The sequence below is a fragment of the Pseudonaja textilis genome, chromosome 5, assembly GCF_049901715.1.
Source record: "Pseudonaja textilis isolate UNSWEBS1 chromosome 5, rPseTex1.2, whole genome shotgun sequence".
Lineage (NCBI taxonomy): Eukaryota > Metazoa > Chordata > Lepidosauria > Squamata > Elapidae > Pseudonaja > Pseudonaja textilis.
Genome location: NC_141994.1, coordinates 62,048,663 through 62,070,879, shown reverse-complemented (window position 1 = coordinate 62,070,879; position 22,217 = coordinate 62,048,663). Strand labels below are relative to the sequence as shown.

At 39.6% G+C, this 22,217-nt stretch overlaps 1 protein-coding gene and 1 pseudogene across 30 annotated transcripts in view; both read left to right on the top strand.

Moving 5' to 3' along the window:
• Positions 1-22,217, top strand: part of MICAL3 (microtubule associated monooxygenase, calponin and LIM domain containing 3) — a 209,342-nt gene that overhangs the window by 46,920 nt on the left and 140,205 nt on the right. The window lies entirely within an intron of this gene.
• Positions 2,373-3,113, top strand: LOC113454672 (ATP synthase peripheral stalk subunit OSCP, mitochondrial pseudogene; annotated as a pseudogene).

Genomic DNA, 22,217 nt, shown 5'->3' with positions numbered 1-22,217 from the left:
CTCAGGTTCCTGTGCTTTCAAGTCACACTTCACTCTTGGTGACTGCCAAGACCCTTGGCATTTTTGGAAGTCTCTTGTCTTCTCCTCCTCCCTCCTTTTTTCTCCTTCTTCCTCCTCTCCTTCCTTCCTGTCCTTGTCTTCCTCCCCTTCCCCTCCTTGATATAAAATATAGGGTTTTTAAAATGCAAAAGATACATCCTTACAGAAACTACTAATCCACTTTTTCCCCCCTTGGGAATGATTTGCAAACATGCAACAAGTTATTTTATTGCATAATAATCCATTTTATCACTAGAGGTCAAGAGTAAGGATTGGTAGATAGCTACTGCAGAGAGAACTCTTTGGATATGTAGTGCTACCAAATTCTGTAACTTTTTCCCCAGATGTTGTTGGTCTGGGTCTTTGAACTTGGAAAGACTAGCATAAAAAAGAGGGGGTTCCATTTTCTGTTGCCTTTTGAGCTGTCCTAAATTACTTGTATGTTGGATTTTCCCTGGACTTTCAATTATGGGTCTCTTATATATTTGCTTTTCCTTGGTTTTAAGTTGTGTTTCCATTGTGAGCCCTCTTGAAGTTAGAACTATCATGAATAAAGTAAAGAACTTTTTTTCCTTAACAGCTAATTCCAATTCTAGGCTAATTTTCCTCCCCCGCCAGCCCTCCCAGATTGGATATGAGTATAGGTATTCCTCAATTTATGACAGTTCGTTTTTAGTGACCAACGTTACAATGTCACTAAAAAAAAGTGATTTATGACCCTTTTTTCAACATTTACAACTGTTGCAGCATCCCCATGGTTGCATGATCAAAATTTTGGATGCTTGGCAACTGACTCATATTTATGAGTGTTGCAGTGTACCAGGGCCATGTGATCACCTTTTGCCATCTTCTTACAAGCAAAGTGGGGAAGCCACGTTCATTTAACAACTGTGTTGCTAACTTAATAACTGCAGCGATTTATTTAACAACCGTGGCAGGAAAAGCCATAAAATGGGGCAAAATTCAGTTAGCCACAGAAAATTTTGGGTCGGTTAGGGTCGTACTTTGTAAGTCAAGGACTTACCTGTATGCTGCCCCGGTGTTGTCCCTCGTTTCTTATTCTCCTTATTGCTACTGAATTGAATGTATAACTTCTCCTGTATTAAAAAAAAAAAAATCGGTCTGCGAAGCTGCTGAGTTGTGTTTTTAAACGCCATAACTTAAAACTATAAGAGAACCACTCCAGTATATATTTTACAAAAAAATGCATCCTTTCAACACCTCACCAGCTGTTAACATTTACCAAGGAATCTGCTGAGGGTGTATCAGGCGAATGTTGGAAACCAGAGAGCTGGAGCACTTCACTTCCCATGGAACAGTTGAGCTTTTTAATCAACGAGATTAGCAAAGCCTCACCGAATGCCCAAGATCCAAAATGTTGGCAGGCTTTACAGATGTTACTTGAGTGTTTGTTTGAAAGAGCGCCTTTCCCAAACGGGTTGTCTCCAGATGTGTTGGATACAAGTCCTAGAATTGCCAACTATTTGACTTACTACTCATGGCGGTGGAGCAGCGTGCCGGCGATAGATCAACTTATGTGGAGGTCACCAGCTTAGAGAAGACTGCTTGTTATCTGCTTGCTGCCTGGGAAGTGTGTAGGTTGTTAGACTAAAATAGACACGTAGCCCTCGACTTACAACCACAATTGAGCCCCAAATTTCTGTGGTTAAGTGAGACATTTGTTAATTGAGTGTTTGCCCTATTTTACGACCTTTCTTGCCGCGGTTGTTAAGTGAATCACTGCAATTGATAAGTTAGGAACATGATTGTTAAGTAAACCTGGCTTCCCCGTTGACTTTGCTCATCCGAGGGTCGCAAAAATTGATCACATGACTGTGGGATAGAGCAACCATCATAAATATGAACCAGTTGCCAAGCCTCTGAATTTTTTTTTTAATCACATAATCATGGAGATGCTGCAAAGTTTGAAAGACAGTTGTAAGTCACATTTTCAGTGCCGTTATAACTTTGAACGGCCATTAAATGAACTGTTGTAAGTTGAGGACTACCTGTACTATAAATAGATCTGCCCTATTTCTGTCAAAGCTCATTCCCTTTGCCAAACAGCTCATGAAAAGGAAACAAAGATAAACATTAGCTATAGGTTAGCTGGTTTGTTTTTTTTTCATGTCCTTGTTTTCAGCTTTAGATACGGTAGGTTTGTGCTTTCCAAACTGCTATCTGAATTGTGAAATGTTCAAACATACAGCCAAACAGAGAGAGAGAGAGAGAGTCGGTAGCAAAATCAAAGTTCTTTTCTACTCTTAGATTCATCCTTTTTTGAAGATAAACGAGATAAATTTGCTTTAGAAATACAATGTCTGGTGCAAAGACAAAAGTTCAAAATTACAGAGGAGAAGATGGCGGCTTTGGTGGCAGGGTTGGGTTTGAAGACGCGGCACTTCAGTACCTCTGTTATTAGGCCAGCATCCAAGCTAGTACAGCCCCCAATTCAAATCTGTGGGTTAGAAGGCTGATATGCCACTGCACACTACTCTGCTGCTTCTAAGCAGAAGAAATTGGATCAAGTAGAAAAAGAACTGACTCGTATGTTGGCAGTAATGAAGGAGCCTACATTATCCGGCATTGTCATGAATCCTTATGTAAAGGCCAAAGTAAAACAACAGGTTGTGAATGATCTTTTACTTAAAGAGAAGCTCACTATCATCAATTTTGTCAAAACGCTTGCTGAAAACAGTCGGTTGCCTTACACTCCGGGTGTAATTTCTGCATTTGGTAAAATGATGAGTGCATATCATGGAGAGATATTGTGCTCTGTAACTACTGCTCAGACCTTGGAGGGGGCCAATCTTACTGAATTGAAAACAGCTTTGAATGGTTTTCTAGCCAAAGGAGAAACTCTAAAATTGGAAATTAAGTCTGATCCATCAGTTGTGGGTGGAATGATTGTCAGCATTGGAGACAAGTACATTGACATGTCTACAAAGACCAAAATTCAAAAGATGAGCAGGATCATGCAAGAAGTTGTATAATGTCCATCCAGTTATGAATGTTCATTAAAAACTTGTAAGGTCTATAATGAGAATAATAAAAATGTTTACTGAAAAAAAAAAGTTCAAAATTACTGATTTATTGGTCAAGCGTATGAATAGGAATCTTTTCAGACTAATGGTTTGTATCTGGGTAAAATGCATTAAAGAGAGGTTGGTCTTTGTCCCCTTGTGGCTATGTAGAGACTCTAAATTTATCCCTTGTTTGATTCCTCCCCTTGACTTTGCCAGTCTATTTTCTACATACAGGTAGTCTTTGACTTATGACTACAATTTTGGCTCAGTTATGGTACCAGAATTTCCACTGCTAAGCGAGGTGGTCACTAAATAAGTTGTTTCTAATTTTACAGCCTTTTTGCCATAATCATTAAATGAATCTGGCTTACCCCATTGACTCAGCTTGTTGGGAACTTTCTGGAAAGATTGCAGATGGGCCATTATCTGAAGCCTATGACCATTTGTAGATACATGCCAAATGCCAAGCACTCGAATCACAGTGACTTGGTTGTGGGGACAATTCAACAGTCGTAAGTGCAAAGGACCGATTGCAAGTCACTTTCTTCAGCATCGTCCTAACGTCAAACAGTCATTAAACGAATGGTTGTAAATTGAGGACTACCTTTATATGCGATCGTGTTAAGATTAAGCTCTTGTCTCGGCCTTCTTTAAGATGTTCAGAAAAGTTTTGTTTGTGGTGGCATCAGATAATGCCTTGCTGTTTTGTCCAAGCCTAACATTCTTTTATTTAGCCTTAACAAAATACTCTAGCACTTGATGGTACTTATAAGGCTCTGTATCATTTTTAAAAAAATTAAAATTTTAATTAATTAAGATGACGAGCAAGATTTTAAAGGCGTTCTTAGAACAATAAGACCCACAAATATCTGTCTGGAAGTGAGCAGGCCGACATAATCCTCTTAAAATGGGCTCAGAAAATCCTGGCTTGTTAAATCATAAAATTAACTTGGAATTAAATGGATTAGAAATCATGGTTAATTAAAAATGAAAAGAAAGTCTACTGATTTCTTTATAACTATTCTGGGAAAAGTCTGCATGTTTCCTTCAGAAGAAGGTAAAATACGAAAGCTCCAATATAAATATAAATATAAATCTGGGTAATTCTTGTCTGGCCTTCAAAAATGGAAGCACCATTATGCAAAATTATTTGGTTGGTGTTGCTGGTTACAAGCAATCCTCACTTACCGATGATAATTGGAATCAGGAACTCCATGGCTGTGCAACGTAGCTATAATATGCAACATCTTGCGACCATACCAACTTATGACAGCAGTTGTGGCAGCTCCAAGTATCATTGTTAGACAAATCCCTTGTGATCACACTATCCCACAATCACATATAATTGCCACTTGTAGTCTTCCCCTTTGACCTTGCTTGTTGGGAGCTAACTGTGAAGGTTGCAAATGGCAGGTACGTCATCATGGGATGCAGTGATGTCATAATTGTGAACTGGGGATTCTCCATTATGCTGGATGGAGAATCGAAAGTGTGGGGTTGATTCTGCTTCCTTGCTTGAAAGGCTGAATCAATCAAATTCTTAGTCCCACCTTCTCCTACTGAGCACGTCCAGTTTTGATTCAGTCTTTCATGCAAGAAAGACACACGGAAAAAGGGCTCAGGAACAAGAACTTCGAAAGCATGCTTCTAAGAAAGCAATCAAAACTAATTCAGCAAGGAAAAGCAGAAATAAGGCAGAACGGAATCCATGAGTAACCACGTCAGAGATGCTCTGCGAGTGACTGAGCAGCTGTAGGTCGTGGAAGACTACAAGGACTGGTCAGATATCTCTTATTCTGCGCTGTTGTAACTTCAAAGCAGGCATTAAATGAAGACTACCTGCATTTTAAAAATAGGCTTGATTTATTGCATCCTCTACTTCAGAAGTCTCTAATAGGTGAGAGTGTTTTAAATTTCCAGAGTGGACATCATCTTTTTTTGATGCGATGGTGAAACATTTCAGAAGACCTGGAGATATGACCTAAAGAAAAATATGTTGATCAACAATCTTGAATTTTAAAAAAATTATATCTACTTGTAGATGCTCTAACCTTTCATCTCATTTTACTTTCTAGAAAAAAAAAAGACTTAGCAACAGAGAATCTTTTAAGACTTATTGGCAAGGTTTTGAAATGTATTGGCTACCGTAGGCACTGCCGTGGCAACCCAGAATTGGGAATGAAACACTGCATTCTTTGAATATTTTTGCCCATGGACTAATTCAGAATGGCTGCAGAAGGTCCATCTGCAGTGGTTGCCAGGGTCAGATGCCACTTTGCCAGTGTATTTTCCAGTTGGACAAAGCGTGACTTGAGCAAACCTATCCAGAGAGTCAGATGTTTCGTGTTCATGTTAGTTCTGCCAGCAGCTTCTTTTTCAACCTTCTGTATTCTTATCTTTCTTATCATTCAGCCTTGCCCCCTGCTTGTGATAAAGATAGCATTGATGGTCTGAGGACCCAAGCTTCTTCCCCTTAATGCTTGTTGTAAAAGCAGATAAATTATTTCCATTTCTTAGACATGCCTCCTATAAGAACCCTTTCATTTGGATGTTAAAATTACATTTAAAATTGGCCCACTCTGTCAAATCTTGGATGAAAATAGATTGAGCAGATCTGTCAGCAGTGATTTTGGTAAGCTTCCTTTTTTTTCAAAGAAACCACTCCAAAGCAACCACACATTGTGCTGCTCCTAGAGATTACAATGTCCTGAAGGACAAGAATGGTCTATTTTTCTTCTTGTTACTGGAAGGCCAATACTTTCTACGTGGCCTTAGGAATCAAGATCTGCACTGAAGGCTGGTTGCAAGTTCCCTGTTGGGTGGCTGTCTAACATTCAATGGTTCTTCAGGATTGGTTCTTCTCAACCTACAACAGTTCATTTACTGATTGTTCAAAGTTACAACAACACTGAAAAATGTGACTTACAGCTTGTTTTTCATAGTTACAATCTTTACAGCATCCCCATGATCATGTAACCAAAATTCAGATCCTCCTCTTCCTCCTCCTCCTCCTCCACCACCTCCTCTATCTATCCTTTCTATCTAACCTTTCTATCTACCCTTTCTATCTATCCTTCTATCTATCTATCTATCTATCTATCTATCTATCTATCTATCTATCTATCTATCTATCTATCTATCTATCTATCTAATCTTTTTCTCTATTTGTTAAGAGCCAAGGTGGCCTAGTGGTTAGAATGCAGCACCATAGGCTACTTCTGACTACCGGATGCCTGCAGTTTGGCAGTTCAAATCCCACCAGGCTCAAGGTTGACTCAGCCTCCTATCCTTCCGAGGTTGATGGGAGTGTGACTTAATTGGGTGGTGGATTGGCTGTGTTCTAATTGGGTGGGGGTGCGTTCTCATTGGTTGGGGGGTGGCTGTGTTCTGATTGGGGAACACAGCCATCCCCCAGCCAATCAGAACACAGCCAAACCTCCAACCAATGAGAACACCCCCCCACCCAATCAGAACACAGCCAAGCCCCCACCCAATCAAGTCACACCCCCACTAGCAGTTAAAAGGAAGAAGCAGCTGCAAGCTCACATTACTCCGAGAAGCACAAAGCCGAAGACACAAGCCTGAAGATGATGAATGAGACTTCATTGAAACGTCACCTAGATACTTCCAATTTTATGCGGGAGAAAACCCAAATAACCAAAGATCCACATACAAATACCCGCGAAAAACTCAGAAAACAAATCTATCTATCTATCTATCTATCTATCTATCTATCTATCTATCTATCTATCTATCTATCTGATACAGGATTGGGATAAATAAATACCCGGGCAATGCCGGGTTATCGGCTACTGATGTTATAAAATCATGCACTATTTGGAAAAAACATACAAAATATTATTTTAATTGCAACAAACATGCATGATGACAGATTAAATAAACAGAGGCCAGGATTTTCTCTAAGATGTTAGCATTAATAAGCCAATTGGAAACCGTGGCCACAATGCTATTTTATTCAATGCAGACATTGGATGGTTGCTAAAAGAATAGTCTGACATCACATTTGACTAATAATAATTTCTTAGTTGGGGAGATTAATAAAAAGTCATAAAATTAAATGTCGCCTTGAGTGACTGAGGAAGCATGCCTTCTCCATTGGTTGCCCAGGTCCTTTGGGGCAGCATCCCCCAGAGATTTGAATAGTGCCCAGAGGCTCCATTCTAGCTTTGCTCCCAGGCTGGAGCTTAGTATATTTGGGAGGCCCCTGACATTTTTTTTATGGTTGTTATTTTTAGTCCAAGCTTAGGCGGCTTTAGCGTTAGGCATCTTTATGTTTGTAACTGTTCTAACTTTGTATTTGGATTTTGTAAGCTGCCCAGAGCCTACTGACGGCCATAATAAAACCTAATAAAATAAATTTAAGGAAGGAATAGTTTTTCAAAGCCAAATTGTAGAAGTTTAGTTAGGAACTTTAGCTCAAGCCTGGAAGTGTGCCATCCAGTTATGCTGAGAATTGCCAGCGTGGTACCAAAGCTAATAAGAGAAAATGATAATGGAAAGATGACAGTGGAAGTCTTCTGTATCTAAAGAGGATGAAAAGAAGGGGGAAGAACAGCATTGCAAATATTGTTTTGCATAGACAAGACAAATTCTTAGTCTCACTCTTTGGGACAGTTCTTATATCCCTTGCTTGCTTAATTCTAAGGCATTGGTAGCAACTACCTATCAATAATTTGCTTTTAGAGTGCTTACAGGAAATTTCTTCCTCCCATCACTTTGTTGTGTCTTTCTGGTAAATAATGATTAAACAGACCCTTGATTGCATCACCTCTTTCCTTTCAGTGTCCCTACTTTGTGCTCCTATTAGAGTTGTTTTTAATTATGTTTTGTGAGAAAACCTTTAAGTTTGAAGAAACCACGTTTCCCCTAGGATTGCAAAGCTAATTGAATGAGCCCCAAAGATAATAACGAATCTGGAGGCTCAACCATACAATGAATGGTTGAGGGAACTAGGCATGGTCAGTCTAACAGAAAAAACTAGGGCTGATATGATAGCAGTCTTCCAGTACTTGAGGGGCTGTCCTAGAAGAAAAAAGAGTCAACTTATTATCCAAAGCACCTGAGAACAGGACAAGAAATAACTGATGAAAGCTTATCAAATAGAGATGCAGAATAGAATGAAGGGGAAATTTCCTGACAGTGAGAACTATTAATCAATAGAACAGCTTGTATTCACAAGTTGTGGGTGCTCCATCACTGCAGATTTTCAAGAAGATTGGACAGCCATTTGTCCAAAATGGTATAGGACAGTAGTGGCTAACCTTTTTGGGCTCCTGTGCCAAAAATTGTGCACACGCTTGCGCTCGCACGCTCGCATGCTACCACCCAGAAGGCAATGTGCGCTCCCCATGCCCCTGTGCATGTGCACATAATCCTCCTCCCTTACCTGCACTGTGCCTCCCAGCTGATTTTTGGCCCATTTGAGGTCTTTTTTCGGCCTCCCAGAGGCTTGAGGACAGCTTCTACAGCCTTTGCAGGCTAAAAAATGGGCCATTTTTGTCACTTCCGGTATTTCCGGAAATACAAGAAGTGATGAAACATGGCTACTCACGAGACGAACTTTTTTACTATTATTATTATCTCTATATATAAAAGCGAAATACCATCATCACAAAATTTCCAGAACTGTAAAGCCTACAAACTTGAAATTTGGCATGTATGTTCCTCTTGAATTCTAGGTGCTCACTACTATTGGAAGAATTATCCCTCTGGTTCAGTTCCAAGTGGGGAAAAAGACACTGGAAACATGGAGGCTGTTTGGAAAGATGGTTTAATGGTGGACAGGATCACATGGCTTGGAGCTCCAAAGAAAGAAGAATGATCACATGCTTCAAGATGAAGGAAAAGAAGGAAAGGCTGAGATGCTGAGTGTGCCTGGGTTTTATATCCTCTGTTGGGGTTTGAATTTGAGCTTGTATTCTGATTGGTTATCAGACTCCCATGGGGCCAGGCAGGGGCAACTCTGTAGGCTGTCCTGAGTTCCAGGTTTGTTTGAGCCTTGCTGGATGATGATGTAATGAAAGGGCCTTGGGCAATTACTATAGCTTTACCTGGAGATCTTTGTTATGTAAAATAGGCTGGCCTAGGCCAGAGTAATGGCCCATTAGCAAAGGTGGCGGGGGCTGAGTTTTGCTTCTGAGGTGAGTTTCTGCTTCTGAGTTTCTACTCTTTTTAGGGGAAATATTCTGCCTTTTTAATATTTCCTAGGATATTTCATTTTTCTAGGAGAGGGTTGGGTGATAACTTCCCACATTACGAAAGGTGGAAGTCTACCTGCAGCCATATAATCTGACTGGATGATTTTAGTTCAGTCACTCTGTTTCAGCTCAGACCGCCTCACAGGCTTAAAACATTAGAGCAGAGGTCTCCAAACTTGGCAACTTTAAGACTTGTGGACTTCAGCTCCCAGAATTCCTCAACCAGCTATGCTGGGAGTTGAAGTCCACAAGTCTTAAAGTTGCCACGTTTGGGGACCCCTGCATTAGAGAAAAGAGTAGTATGTTTGTTGCATTACATTCCTGAAAGGAAAGTGGGGTATAAATCTAATGAAAAAAAATAATAATGAATTTGCTGTGCTTGCCTTTGAAGACCATTGAAATGCTGATACAAAATGAGAAGGTTGAATTGATAGCAGGCAAGATCAGTTATGGTCTTCTAATATCTTCCTTGTAAGAGCTTTATTGATGGACAAAGTGGCTAATTATTGTTTGTAAGCCTCCTAGAGTCACAGAGTAAGTGGGTGGCCATATAAATCCTATAAATACACATGCACATACACACACATGAATGCTTATATACTTCAAATTTTACATTTGGGGATGTTGATATTTGATAAAATTGCGTGAAAACACTGGCTAGAACAGGGGTTTGCAATCTTAAACCCGTAAAGAGCCATTTGGACCCATTTCCAGGGGTGGGATTCAAATTTTGTAACAACCGGTTCTTGTGGGTGTGGCTAGGTGGACATGGCTTTTTTGATTTCCAGTGCACACATACACCCATTTTTGGCGGCCTTCTGGGCCTCAGGGAAGCCTCCTGGTGGGGGCATTTTTGCTCCAAGAAGGCTTCTCTGGGGCTCAAGAAGGAAATAATTTAACAACCGGGGTGACTGGGTGGGCATGGTCAATTCGACATCACTCCCACCCAGTCACCTCCTGCTCTGGAATATGGAGCAAGTCTCCATCCCCCGCCATCATCCTTCTCAGGTCAGGCAAGGAGGGGAGGGGCCAGCCAGTGGTGGGATCAGTTGACAGGGAGCCGCAGCAGAAGGACGAAAGAGCTGCATGTGGCTCCAGAGCCACAGGTTGCAGATCCCTGGGGTAGAAGAAAGAACAGACTAAGAATCCCTAACCACCAAGAGATATAACAGGAGACAGCCCATATAAACCAATCCCCTTTCCTTTGGGAGAACTTGCCCCTGTTTTTTTTTTTTTTAAAGTTGATTCCCCATCTCACATTTCAAAATATGTGAATTTTTTGCTTTCTCATGGAGCTTTCAAAGCTTGAAGGTTCATATGCATGATGGGAATGTTTTCCCCCTGGTTTCTGAATGATAGATGATGTGTGGAATATGGGCTGATGGTACCTTGAAATTCGGTTAGTTTGGGGGAGGGGAATTATGTGCATTTTCAGTTATATATTGTTATAACTGTTAATATTTTATTGTCTAGGTGTTGTGGGCTGCTTAGAGTCATTAGCTTGAAGCAGCATAGAAGCCCCGATAAATAAAAGAAATATTGCTTCCCCCCAAAAAGCAGACCGATCTAATGCATTCTTCATTGTCTTGTTACTTGGAATTATGCAAGTGCAAATCTAGCTCAAGAGGAGAATTTGGACTAGCTCCATAAACAGCCAGTTGGCCTCAATAAATAATAAGTAGTCCCATCCCTGCACGTGCGTGCTGTTTTTCCTTGTCCTTCCTCTAGGAATTTGCTAAATTGGCTGCTGTTTTAGCCAGCTTGGTCATGAGGCAGCCTTTACAGCTGAAGCAGTAGTACTACTTCTTGATAGCCCAGCTGCAGACTTTAAAAAAAAAAAAAGGCAAAATAGCATGGTTATCTAGCCTGTTGATGCTGGAAAACTGATAACCCAGCCACCTGCTGCTTTGCATCACACCCGCCTATACACTGTGTGTGTGTGTGTGTGTTTTAATTGGCAAATGACTCTACTTGGAGGAGAGACAAAGCTTGTTTCTGTATTGGAAAGATAGCTCTAGTTGGGTAGCTTTTGAAGGGCTCTGGGCTCTTTTGTCTGATGTTGTTACAGGGCTGGTTCAAAATGCAGAAGAAGGGCACACTGCTGTTCTTATAAAGATAGTCCTTCTGCGGAACATGTCCTTACAAGTTGCCTTCAGTTCCCGTGGGAAGGGCAGTGTTGATCTTGGTCACTCCCCATTAAGAGCTGGATATTTCCCTTTAAATTGGCATCTGCTTTTATCTGGCTAATTTGCTAGCAGTGTTTCAATGGACTTTGTTTATATCCTTCTTCCCTTCTCACATTTAGAAGGGGATGTGTTGTGGTTCGTGGCAAATGGTGCAGATGGCAGAGGTATCTGACAGTGAGGACGAAAGGGAACCAGTCAGGGAGTCTAGCAAGGACTTGGACAAGGGTCCTGCATCCGATGCAGGGATGGGGCCAGGACCATCTGAGAGTGGGGTGCAGTCTTCGGAGCTTTCAGAGTCTGGCAGCGGCGAAGTGGACGACCCCGGAGAGCCTGTTCCCAGTGTGCGTTTGTGCAGAGTGCTAGAAGGCGAGAGCAGCTGAAGCAGAAGGGGCGACTCGGGAGTAAGGCTGGGAGGGGATTGCCCCTCCCATAAGGGATAAAAGTCAGTCCTCAATGACAAAGAGCTTTGCAGGAAGCAGAGCAGTTCAGTAATTTCCAAGTCCATCTTGAAGCTCTGTACTCTGGTTGTTTTTTTCTGGGTTTTTGGGTTGGTTTATGTTAAGCCTTAACTGGACGTCTGTTTGTTGACAAGCATTCCACAGCACTGAGAAGTGTGCTCTTATCTGGAAGAACTGTGTATAATGAGTTTTGGCTGGGAATGCAAGTAATCCCCAGCGTCGCATTAAAGTAGGTTTTACTTTTCAATTCAGTTTGTGTTTTATTAAGTTTGATGAAGCCTGGGTCAGAACAGGATGTGACTTTTCCCTTTTGGATTTCTGAGCAAACAATCAAAGTGATAATGATGCTCTAGGTTGTCTGGGAGTATCTTTTTGCGACTGGAAGGCTTGCTTGGTTGGTTGGGTGGTTGGTTGCTTGAAGATTACTGGAGGGTGCTAGGAGCTGGTAGGGACAAGAGTCTTTTCTTTGGGGCTTAATGAAAAAAGACTTGGGGAAAAAAATTTTTGGAACTCTGATCTTCAAGATTATTATATGCACAAAAATGGAAGGACATTTCGAGTCCCACCATGGATGAAGAGCTACAAAAGTTGATGGAGTTAGCAGAGATGGCTAAATTGACTGTTTTGATCAAAGAAAAGAATATAAGTACTTTTGTATTCTTTTCTATTTTTCTGTTCTTCTATTCTTTACTTGGAAACAGCTTCTATATTTTTGTAATTTATACTACATACTAATAAAAATAACAATTAAAAAAGTAAGAGTCTTCTTTCACCTTCTTATGCTCACCTGTTTTATATTATTGCCAAATATGTTCAGTTTAAATTAAGTAATAATTTATATCAAATAACAGAGAAGAATAAACATAATAGCATCAGACACTCTGGTGAGTAGAGACTAGCTAGGACTTCTTCAGCCTTTTGTTAGTTTGCTTTTAGTACTTCACTAGCATGGAGTTTATTACATATTTTATGACCCAGGATCCATTTACTTACGAGAGTCTTGTTCTCTTACTGTATGCACCTGCCCATGGCTGAATGTAATGCAAGCACCTAATCGGAGTATGCCTTCATTCTTTTTGAGAAAACAATAGATGCTGGATAAGGTATATTTGGGAAACACTGAACTTATCTGAGTGTTGACATCTCTCCTTGTTCTTCTGTAAATATTACTGTGGCTTCTGTGTCACTTGCTAGTAACACTACTTTTTTAAAAAAAAATTTAGGGGAAATGGAAAGCAACACCCTCATCAAGCGCAGTTTTATTCTTGATGCTGCATTCAATATTGACTATATTCCAAACAGATTGTGTTGGGTTTCTGAACTAGAGCAGGCCTTGGATAAGGTTGCCTCTTTGGAAGTTGCCTTATTCATTTAAGTTGCTGCCACCTAAATTTGCAGGTAGAGCATCTTCAGAACCCAACTGTTCACATGGTAAAATATTCTCTATTGCCAGGGAATAGCTTACTACAAACCTGCCAGCACATGAGTAGAGTAGAGAGAGTAGAAGAAGTAGTGAGTAGAGGAACTTTTCTTGTTCCTCTAAGAAGCCGTCTATCCTCAGGATAATAAGGGGAAAAAATATATAGAAATAATTTTGAAAGGGATTCAGGTGAATGTGGCTCTTTTTTCATTCAACATTGAATTGAATCGGAGTTCTGATAGTCTCTGTAACTTCCCTGACTCTGTGTGGCATTTCCTCTCTCTAGAGTTGCCTGGGTCATATCCTGTGATTGCTGCCAGTGTGTTTGACTGTTGCATCCTCTTCCCTGATTCCAAAGAAATAAAACTTCCAAGGAGGGAAAGAGAGGAATAGAAACCAAAGGCTTTGTTAAGCAGGATTTTTTTTACTCTTTGAGGATATAACCATTTGCAAAGAGATGGTTTTCCATCTGGAATCCAGGCTGGAATGTTCACCTTTCCAAACCAGCTCTTCTTATTCCACAGGAGGAGTTTGGAAATGTATTTCAGACTTACCCAAATGGGTTGGACTTCAACTTCCTTACTCCATAGCTAGTGTGGCCACAAACTTATACTGTGTGTTGGCTCAGCTTGAGGCTATGAAACTTGCCAACCCACAGATATTTTTACTGCCTCGTATTACCAATATATTCTTCGAGACATTTGTGGCCGTTGGTGGTCCTTTTCCTCCTGCCCCAAATCCCGTGTGTTGGCTTCTGTTGATGGGATGTAGAGAAGGCATTAAGGGTATGTAGCTATCCACGCACATGAAAGTCAAGGAGTGATGCTATCTCACATATTTTACTCTATACTCTGTATTTTTCATAAGATTACCAAGTGAGTAAACGCAGCAGTCATCAGGATATTTCATTTATATGTACTCTTCTGACATTCTGCATCAGTGTACAGATTAATTGCAGCCTTTCAGATTCTTTACATTTCAGAGCTCTGGATATACAAAACTGCATGTCAATACTTCTGGCCACATTCATTCATTGCAGCCTCATATGCTTTTGTAATTCATAGATACTCTGAGGGTACATATTTTAAAACTTTACATTCTTGCTTCCCACCACAGCCTGTAGCAAGCTACTCCATAGTTGAAATGGATATGGTTTGAGGGAAAAATATTTCCTTTCTGTCTGTTTGATTCTCCATATGGAGGGTCTGTAGCCACGGAGAGTTGAGGCTACATTGGTGAAGAACTTGCTTGCTAGAAAGAATATATATATTTCCATTAAAAATGACTCTTAGTTCATGGAGAGCAATAGAACAGTAAAATAAACCCCGAATGCTGATTATGCCTCTGGAATGTACAAGATATTCTTTTATCACTCTCTGCTTTTTTTTTTCTTTGTGGCAATGGTTTTTTGTTGATGCCAAGTGGCATCAATGTTCATGTTAAGACCGCTGCAGTTATCCGCATGCATTATCTTTTCAAACAGGCCATCTTCTTTATCTCTCTGTCATGTAAGAACAAAGCACTAGCTTCTTCAGGGACTCAGTTGTGTGCGAGCAAGATTAGTATGACTTTAGTTTTTACATCTAGCAATGTACTGTAGGGTGGGGTTTTTTTTAGCACTGATAAAATAGGGTAGAGCAAAACATAGTAAATTTAGCAAGGGATGTTTTGAGCTCCATGGCTGTATTGATGTTTTCACCTGTTTCTTGTATCATGTCACTGTCCTTTATTCCCACTTGCCACAGTATTATGTATCAGGAAACAGCTGAATTCTCACAGGAGATCATTTTCTGAAACCCACAAATCTGGATCCATTGTCCCTTGTGTAACTGACTGCTGTGTTCAGTTTTCTAGGAAACTTGGGCTGAGGAGTTGCATGACAATATGGATTTTGATATGGTGGTTGCCTGGTTTGCTATTGCCATCTTCCAAATAATTGACAGTCTGGTGGAATCATCTCTTCTATTCATGCTTTCAGGTCTTTTTTCAATCTCTATGGCTTCTCTGATAATTCTGTGGAAGCCATAGAGATTGAAAAAAGACCTGAAAGCATGAGTAGAAGAGATGATTCCACCAGACTGTCAATTATTTGGAAGCCTGCATTCACAAACAAAAAAATCTCCACACCACAAGCCAGGCAAACACCTGGGCACAAACAGATCCCCCCTGATACCTCCAGCTCAAACAAACCCCAACCAGGCACCCAGATGAAACCTAGCTTCCTAATAAATGATAGCCGTCCATTTACTCGGAGCCAAGCTGCACTAAAAGCCTCCAATACAGGAACACAATATTACCAGCCAACCAAGATTTAAAAAGCCACAAAACAGACAGAAGATATTAGAAACACCAATCAAGCAGAACACAGCAAACTCCAAGGCCAATAAACACAGACCAAGACTCCCAACCAATCAGGATGAAGAAAAAACCATTCTGGCACAGCAGTAGGCTAGCCCCAAATTTAAAACTGAAACAACTGTAAAAGTCTGACTCACAGACGAACACAATACAGAAGCCTGATGATGGCAGATGAGATTCTGCCGAAATGTTGCTACAACTTTAAAAGCACAACTATAATGACGTGGGAAAATACCTGAACAAAGCTGAATACCATACATGTAAGTACCCGCGAAAACTTAAGAAAACATACATACATACATATATATGTGTGTATGTGTATATGTATATATATATATATATATACATACATACATACATACATATATATATATATATATATATATATATATATATATATATATATAAATATGTAATGAATGTATATATTAATTATATATTACACATCTCTATTGCTGGCTCTTGTTCCGACAAAGCATTCACATATAAGCCAAACTTAAACTTGGATGCTACTGTACATAGAAAGTAACACGCTGTTCTGTGCCTTTATACATTTTTATTTAATCTTTGCTTTTTATAAACTCAAGGAAAGTTTATAATTTATAATCCTCATTATCAGTTAATAGTGGAGATAAATAGGGAGGGAAAATAGGAATTTAATAAGAGAGATTCACAGTCCGTATAACCTTTGCTCAAGAGAAAATAATCTGCTGTTATCTAACCTTATTTACTCCATACCTTAGTATCTCTTGAGTGTAAATTGATTCAGCTATCAAATCAGATCCAATGTTGAGGCATCTCATTGTAATTTGGCATCCTGACTAAACTGGCACGCCTGTTTGCCTAAAGTGGGTATCTAAAACATAATTTTTGCTAATCGATAACACTGTTCTTAGCTTTCAAACAAATAGCTTTGTAGGATTAGAGCTCTGCTCATTTATGGTAGCAAAAAAAATGAGAAGGAGTCAAATAGCACCCTTTCCAATTGACAAGATGTGTTTATGAAGCATTGCAAATGAGATTCTACATCAGTCTAGTCTCACTTCACCTTATAAAGTAAGCTGCAGTTCATGAAAGCTGCTGCCTTTTATTGAGTTATTTGGAAAAGGTGCTACCAGACTACTCCTGACTTCAAACCTGTGGCCTGTAACCCATTATTGAATTCTCAAACCAACTGTCCAGGGCTTATTTGGAAATGTTCACTCTAAAAAGTTGCATTATATAAATAAAGTAGCATTAACTTAATGCAACATTAAGTTAAAGCATTTTTTCTTAGGTCATTCCCATTTGAATAACTTCAAAGTGCGACTTGGTAATTTCACATTGCAATTTGAGTTTATAGTTGTTGCCTTTCATTACAGCAACTGGCTGTTAGTTTATATAAGACTCCTAACATAATGTATGCAGTACTGCATGCAGCCTGCTGTGGAACTTTATATTAGCCTAGTAATGTTTTAAGTAAATATAGAAAACAATAGTCTGGCTTAACGAGCTGTAACCCAGGCACTGTCCTGCTGCTTCAACAGCCTTGCCGATCTAGCAGTGTCCATAGATATAGGAGCATCATCAGAAACCAACATGCAGTAGAGTATATCTGATCGGCATCAGATAAGGAATGGCTTTTCCTCTTACAATGACACACCTATTTTCCCCATCAGAGAAAAATTGTAGGATAGACTTATCTTGTTGGTCTCTTTGGCAAGAAATATTCTTACATTCTTTCAATATTTGGTTTGTGTAGAAATATACTAATTGAGCTTAGCTGAAGGCATAGTTTAATATTTGGAAGGGTTAGTTTTTCTAATATAATATCTGATTATATTCAAAAGAAGGCATTTATGTATCACAGATGCTTTTAATGTACAGCTCCTATCTCTTTTTCAGTATGATTGCAGAGAACAGCACTTTCTGTTTTCCGTATATACATTGAATTCATCCAGCCACTGTTTCATGGCCCCGATGGAGCCTGGGGTCCAAGGAGGAGGAAGAGATAGACCTGGGACTGATAGAAGGGGATGGCGCAGTCCCTATGGTCCAGGAGGAATGACCTGGAGAGGGAGGACAAAGCAGTCCTGTGTCCCTCAGAAGAATAGGCAGGGAGGAAGAAAGAGCGCACCATGACCAAGGGAGGAGGGAGGAGACGGAAAGGGCAGGCAGCAGAGCAGAGGAGCTCTGGAGACGAGCAACTGCCTCCCCTGCCTGATGCCTGAGTGTGAAAAATGGAGAGGAGGAGGAGTCAGCACAGGATGGCCTGACAACTTGGAATGAGGGTGCCCCTCTCCTCCTCACAAAACTCACTTGGGGGCTTTTGCCAGGAACCAGTGTTTGTTTTCGGATTACACTCTCCCAGCTTTGACTCAGACCTTTTGCCTTGCTGTGAATGAAGACTGTTCTTGTCTTGTCCCAGCTTTGAAGATTTTGCCTTCGAAACTGCCCTTGTCTTAAGCCTGGGCTTTTGCCTTGTGGCCCGGCTGGGTGATCTATGAACTGTTGTTTAGGGGACTGAGAGTGGAGCCTTACTGGTCGGTGGAGAGTCATTTGTTTAACCAAGAGAAGTAAAGAACTCTCTGGAGGCTTGCCTAACCATGACCACCTGGGTCATAACACACTGTCTTCAACATTGTTGTCTTTGTGTTCATAACATTGCAGAAAAGTTTGGCCTCCAGAAGCAATTTTAAGAATTAACTTCTGTTGATAGACATTACCACACTATCTTAGCCAGTCCACTAGAATTTGCTTGGATAAAAAGACATGGCACAGGTAGAATATTGGAATACAAAATGCCATACTTAGAAGCAGAAATCTGTGTGTGCTGTCAAGGAGAGAAATCTAGTGGTTGCAACTTATTTCAAGGAGTACCTCGCATTCAATATCAAGAACCTGTAATAAGAGAATTATCTGGTGTTGCAGGGGCAGATTTTCCCGATTGCAGTACCTCAGTATTCATTGTTAATTGCTTCTGGGAGTCACGATGAATACTAAAAATGATGAGTTCCAAACAATTTTTTCCCCATAAAAGATAATTTAGTAAACCACAAGGCAGTTGACACTGACAAGTTCTAGCATGTTTGTCCTAAACTTCAGGACAAATGTTCATGTCAAAATGTAAGGTAAAGGTAAAAGTTCCCTTAGCACATATGTGGTGGTCATTTCTGGCTCTAGGGGGCAGTGCTCATCTTCGTTACAAAGCCGAAGAGTCAGCGCTGTCTGAAGACATCTCCGTGGTCATGTGGTTGGCATGACTAAACGCCGAAGGCGCACGGAATGCTGTTACCTTCCCACCAAAGTGGTCCCCATTTTTCTACTTACATTTTTACATGCTTTCAAACTGCTAGATTGGCAGAAGCTGGGACAAGTAACAGGAGCTCACTCCGTTATGCGGCGCTAGGGATTTGAACCGCTGAACTGCTGGCTTTTCTGATTGACAAGCTCAGCGTCTTAACTACTGAGCCACCGCGTCCCTATGTCAAAATGTATTGAGTACTAAATTCAATGAGTTTCAAAGCAGCTGAATACCAAGGTACCACTGTATGTATATAGATATATTTCATACTTCCTGAACATCCATCTCCCTCAGAGAGGGGTTTTGGGAAGAGTAGAATTTAATCAAACTTTAGACATTAAAATCGGAATAATTTAGGAAAAAATTCAAAAGGTGGACTATTTGTGATGATGGAGACTTGGGAAGAAAAATCATGTCCTGTTAAGGATGTGCAAAGTGGCATATTTTGGATTTTACAGAAGTCCACATATTGCATTTAAGCTTGCTGGCCAACATTTCATACTCTGCTCCCCAGCAAACATATAATCACTGAGCTATCTTTAGTCCCTCGCTGGCTTAACTTCACCTCGGGAGAGACAGAGTGGCACAGATGGCCTACGTTTTACTGTGTAAAAAACATCCACACTAACAAGAATATATCTTTATTCCCATCTACCAGGTCTGACAGATTTCCCCTCCTCCAAGCAAGGCATTGTTCAACTGACTTCCCTTGCTTTTTAAATTTCCTTTGGATGACCCGCTGAAAAAGTTGAAGACATAAAACGGACATAAATTAAACCTTAACTTTTGTACCTTTACTTAAAACATTTACTGTATTTTCTTTTCTTTACAGTCACGTTGTTCCTTTCCTTGAAAGGGTTGCAACACTCTTTCAGTTACTCTTGCAATGTATTGTGTGTAGCAATAAAAAAAAAACATATTGTGTTTCAGTAATTGGCTACAATTGTATTCATAGGAGCACTGGAGATAACAAAACATATTCAAGCAGTTTAAAAAAAACCGCACCATAAATCCTCGACAAAAATATATAGTTTTAAGATCTCTACTTGGCAAGGTTTCTTCATTGTTGATTTGTTGTTTAGTTTTAACAAGTGCTCATCATTCAGAGTATATATCTTGATATACTTTGGTTCACATTAAATGAGCATCTGAATCCTTCAGAATAGTGAACAGAGATTTCGTTTGCTTGCTTGTTACTTTAAAAGGAGAATTTCAGCTTAACAGAATTTAATGCCGGACTTGCATAATAAGATTTTGATTTATTCTTACAGCGGTCTGACAGGGTTCTGCAGCAATTGTTTGAAGATGGTCTGTTGAAGACTGAATTAGAGATCTGTGGGACAAAAATACTAAGCATATTTTAACTGAGTAGTATTTTTATATCACAGACAATTTGGATGTAAAGCTGAAGTTTTATTGAGGCTTAATTGCAACTGAAATTATTTACAAACCTGTTTTGGATTAATACAATTTCTACAATATTTAAGGCTGTTGCCTAACTTAACAAAATAATATACAGTTTATATGTCATACTTTAGATAGATGATAGGTGGATTGGTAGGTGGGTAGGGAGAAATAGATTTTGGAATTATCTATCAGGAAAACACTTAGGATTTAAATATCTACAGATTCAATTCTGAAATCTGCCCTAATTAATCTTGTTACAGATCACTGATAATTAGGCTTTTCTCATCCGTGATCATATCATCAATGAAAAGATCAATCTAGCATTTTCTATTGGAGCCTGGCTGGGCATGCAGGGTGGAATTCCCTTCTCAGGATTGGGTCTAGCTAAGTTTCAAGTGTGGCATCAGTTTTGATCCCAGGTGTGTAACATCTTGTTTTGTTTTTAATTACATTAAAACATCCTGGATAAGGAGTTCCACAAGAACGTTTCACAAAGCCAAAGAAGATGTAGATTTAGTTGGCCATTAAAGTGCAATAATAGGGATATTCAAAGTAATTTTTAAAAAGTTGAAACAGGTAGAAAGAGAAATGCAGAAAAACATAGTCCTTCAACAAAGTTTCCTTCAACTTTGAAGGAAATGTTTCAGATTGACTTCTCATAGGTGCTTTGATATCTAAGCCAAAGAGTCTGCTTTTCTACTTATTAGTCAGTGGTGAGACAGCCTTCTGCGATAAAAAGGAGCGGTCCAGAATTTATTCTCTGCATGTGGAAGAGTTCAGCTGTTCTTTTCTTAAGACCATTACGCTTCTGTTTTTCTCCATTCCTATATAATCTATTCGGAGAAGCCAAATGAAAAGTGATGGCATTTTTTGCATGGGTGCCAAACCCACCTACAATTTCTATGTCAATTGTTTTGCTGGTCCATGTTGGTGCCTAACAAAAGTGACGTATTAATGCTTTGGTTCTTATTATGAATTGGAGGTAGGGGTTAAATAGGGGCTAAAGTTTGACAGGAAATACAATCCTATTTTTCTATCACTGCTACCGGCTGATACATTGCCTCTTGCATATTCACCTCTCCTATCTGTGAAAACTATGAGGTCACAATCACTCTGGTTGTCAGTCTGTTGACCAAAGGTCATTAAGGGTGTATTCCAGTTGCTTTTTTGACGATAAAAAATGTCTTTTTACTAAGGCCAAATGTGTGCCTTTTTTGATAGTTGGCAACACTTTTCAGTGAAGACCTATGAATATCTACTAGAGTTGAACCCAAGTATTCAAATAAAGTTCTCTATCCACATAATTTCATACTGTATATGAAGATAAAATGAACCTGTTTAACTTTTAATGAACTTTGGACTGCTGCAAACTATCTGGAACTATATACTTACTGTGTTTATTGCCACAATTCTTTGTCATAAAATCCATAATGTGATGGCTTCATCCATTTGGAATGGAAAAACAATAGTGTAAGAACTTTTACCGAATTTCTGGAATACCTTCTGGTGAAGTAGAGATAATTTACAACTCTTGTCAAACCAATTTTTAAAATTACCTCAGATTTATCATTCCTAATTTTAACTCCAAAGAATATATTTCAAACACTAAGAATAACATTGGCTGTTACTGTACATGGATATACTCTCCAAATTAATAAACAGTTATCGCTGAAGTGTTTTTAGTTGGTTTGGTCAGTTCATTGCTTATATTTTGTGTTGAATATATTCTAGAAGGTAAAAAATAAGGCAGATCTTGGAGGTGGTTGATAGCAATTTCCTGACTGACTCACTTCGTATTTATTTTGACATTCCTCCTGGTTGA